The following is a 3,729-nucleotide window of genomic DNA, read 5'->3' as shown; positions in this document are numbered from 1 at the left end:
AAGCTGGTTTCCTTCTAGGATAACTGTGTCTTGATAGAAAGACAGTCGACTGTTGCCCTGTATGTATTTAAATTCAAGGAGTCAATCTGCTTTTCGTCGAAGTCCAGGGGACAGAATGTGGCTCAATATAGACACCCATTCGAATTTGGTTGGAAATACTGTATCACTGATCATTCTCATTGTGTTGTTCAGCTATGTGTCGAGAGTTTGTGTGTGTGCGCTATGGAGCCTACACAGGAGCACCACATTCTGCAGCAGAGTAGATTCGCCCAACAACTAAAGTGTGTCGAGTTTCAGCAGGTTGTTCCGCATAGCTTATGTAGGATCTTATTCGCAGGAGTACATTACCCGTTCTCGAATGGCAAGCGCAGATGCGACGTGCTGCTGTACAATACAGAGAACCTCGACGACGAATATGCTCGCCTTCACGTTCCAACACAGTCCAACATGGGGCCACTGTCATATCTCAATGCCTTATAAACCTGGATACGCATGATTCGTCCAACCGGCCAAATGAAGACCACAATAATAATGCTAATAATGCTGTCTCACATGAGTACCCTGCTCATCCATCTCTTTCACAGTGATCACTCTGACGCCGTTCACGCTCCTTATATCTCCTACGAAACCTAGTAACTTTAACACGAGCAACATTAATACACTCTGGTGGCCGTTCTAATTGTCACACCGAGGTAGGTGGCGCAGTGGTTAGCATACTGGACTCGCATTCGGGAGGACGACGCTTCAAATCCGTCTCCGGCTATCTTGATTTAGGTTTTCCGTTATTTCCCTAAATCGTTTCAGGCAAATGCCGGGATGGTTCCTTTGAAAGGGCACGGCCGATTTCCTTCCCAGTCCTTCCCTAATCCGAGCTTCTGATCCGTCTCTAATGACCTCGTTGTCGACGGGACGTTAAACACTAATGTCCTCCTCTACTTGTCACACAGATTTTGAACTCTGATCAGTTACATACGCACTAGTGGTGTGTACGTGTATGAAGTTACATTGATATCCGACCATGTCTTCTCCGTACTGGACTTTTATATGTCTGGTATTGTATGTAACAATGCTGAAAACAATGACTTGACAAGGTGTACGGGGAAGAAACACGTTGAGATAATATCTACATCTTAGGAAGAAGTATTACTAAATCACAAGAGTAAAATTGTAACCCGAGAATACTTTCCTCATACAGCGTGTTAGCTTTAATGGAGCCACTAAACATAACAGCAAAGCACTGGTGCTTTAATAACAAGACGCATGTCGTTTGTATCAGAAGAGATAAACAAGACAGCACAGTCAAGATGCGATATTGTTACGAGATGCTTCTGGCCTACTCCAAGAAAGATTTAAGGAAGCCAATAACGAGAATTGAAGCAAATAGTCTACCAGGAAAGTCGCTGTACACAGTGTTTGTTCTTAGAATGAAGTCAGGTCATGCTTCCTGTAAACCATCAATGATGTTCATATCAATCTAATTATAAACTACTGGTCAACAAGCTACAGCTTCCGAAAGGAACAGTGATGAAACATGTAAGTAATACTCACAGAAGTAAGTCTTAAAATTATGATGCAATCAAAGCGCATCAACAGTTTTTAAGGCTGCACTGACAGAATGAATGTCCAAGACACGTTGGGGTAGTGCCACCATTATACAGGGGATTCATAAAAGACACATCATCGATAAGAAGAGAATCGACTGAATCTAAACTTAGAAGATGTGTATCCCTGGTATAAAGTCACTAATGGCGCAAAAATTTCTAACGATGAGATCGTTGTTTATAGTCATACGATAATCCACAAGAAGTCCAGTTTTTGTAGAGTCGTCGTGAGCAAGCGAAAATACCAGACTGCTTGCTAACCGATCCCAACAAAATGTAAAGTCAAGGATTTCGTCAGCCATTCAACAGTCCAGTTCCAATCAATGAACACTGTCGGTTCGTACTCGCAGACATTAAAATAGCAGCTTTCTTACATTTAATGTCGACCCTGATGTAGAATATCACAACGCCAACATTATGAAGCGGAATATTTCCCATCTGGACATAAGTAAGGAACAGTGTCACTAGGGCTAAAGAAATCATCACGGTAGCTGCTACATTTCTGATCACAGAACGAAATTTCACTCTGTGGTGGAGTGGGCACTGATATGAATCTTCCTGGCAGATTAAAACTGTATGACGGGCCGGCCGAAGTGGCCGAGCGCTTCTAGGCGCTACAGTCTGGAACCGCGCGACCGCTGCGGTCGCAGGTTCGAATCCTGCCTCGGGCATGGATGTGTGTGATGTCCTTAGGTTAGTTCGGTTTAAGTAGTTCTAAGTTCTAGGGGACCGATGACCACAGCAGTTAAGTCCCATAGTGCTCAGAGCCATTTGAACCTGTATGACGGACTGACACTCAAACTCGCGACGTTTGCCTACTAAGGTATGCAAGCACGACTCACAAGGCAAACTCCCTCAGATTCAGTGGTAAGAGGGCCCAGTGCACAGATAGTCAAAAACCGAAACCAGATCAAACATAAAAACAGCAAGAAGGTGTGCTGAAGTGTGAAAAAAAGAAGAAAAATAGAAAGAGTGAACGATCCAAAAACAAGTGCTATATACCAGTAGAGCAGTCGGGAAGATAAGTGGACTCGTGCTTAGGAGGTATGGTGGTGGCGTGGCAAGCACACGAGCTGGCTTCAAACTTCCTTCGTGACAATTTTTTTCCCCTGTTCCCTTTATTCAGATTTGTGTATGTGTCGTGGTGTAACGTCCGTACGCAACAGCGAGATGAAACGTAGGGACCTATAATGACAGTTTATTCTCCACAACTACTCTATTACCATCCAAAAAGTAGTGGCCTTCGAATAAGAACTGCAAACCTTTGATGACAAGGCGACAAGTCAACCGAATCCTCCACCGTTAAACACGTCTGGTGTGTCATACACGGCATTAGTGACAGTACGCGTGTCAAAATGGTTCAAATGGCTCTAAGCACTATGTGACTTAACATCCGAGGTCATCAGTCCCCTAGACTAAGAGCTACTTAAACCTAACTAACATAAGGACATAACACACATCCATACCCGAGGCAGGATTCGAACCTGCGACCGTAGCAGCAGCGCGGTTTCGGACTGAAACGCCTAGAACCGCTCGGTCACATCGGCCGGCACTACGTGTGTCATACGATACGAATCTCTTATCGATGCACCTAATTTGTACGACTAATAAGTGAGTGAGATAAGCTTGCTTGCCCCATATAGGTGTTCGTATGAATGTGATCACTACGAAGGAAATGATGAAATCATAGTAGTTTCTCACATATCACACGGTTTCTCTGTGCTCTGTCAAAACATACGTTTTTATCGTTTTTGAAGTTGCGTTCCGGTTTGGAAGTCTTGACTCTCGAATTCCTTTACTATAACATAGTTCACAACCGTTTATTTGTTGTTTTCATTTCTGTGAGACTTCTATGTGGTATCTCGCCTGCTCTTACTACTCATCACATTTACTTGTGACGGTAACGTATTCTCACCGTATGACTCGTATTCTGTAACCAGTGTACAGTATGAAAACTGCCAAGACCTCAGAAAGGGAAGAGACGTTTCAATGACTTGACGGACAGTTGATAATGTTGTGAAAAAAAGAAAGACTACACAGCTCACCCGCTTGACAATCCAGCACCATGACCACCTAGCCACGAAGCCGTGGCTGTTTCATTCTGCTCTTTATTGTACTTACTGTTCTT

The sequence above is a fragment of the Schistocerca nitens genome, chromosome 5 (genome assembly GCF_023898315.1).
Source record: "Schistocerca nitens isolate TAMUIC-IGC-003100 chromosome 5, iqSchNite1.1, whole genome shotgun sequence".
NCBI lineage: Eukaryota > Metazoa > Arthropoda > Insecta > Orthoptera > Acrididae > Schistocerca > Schistocerca nitens.
Note: the sequence above shows the minus strand (reverse complement) of the source record.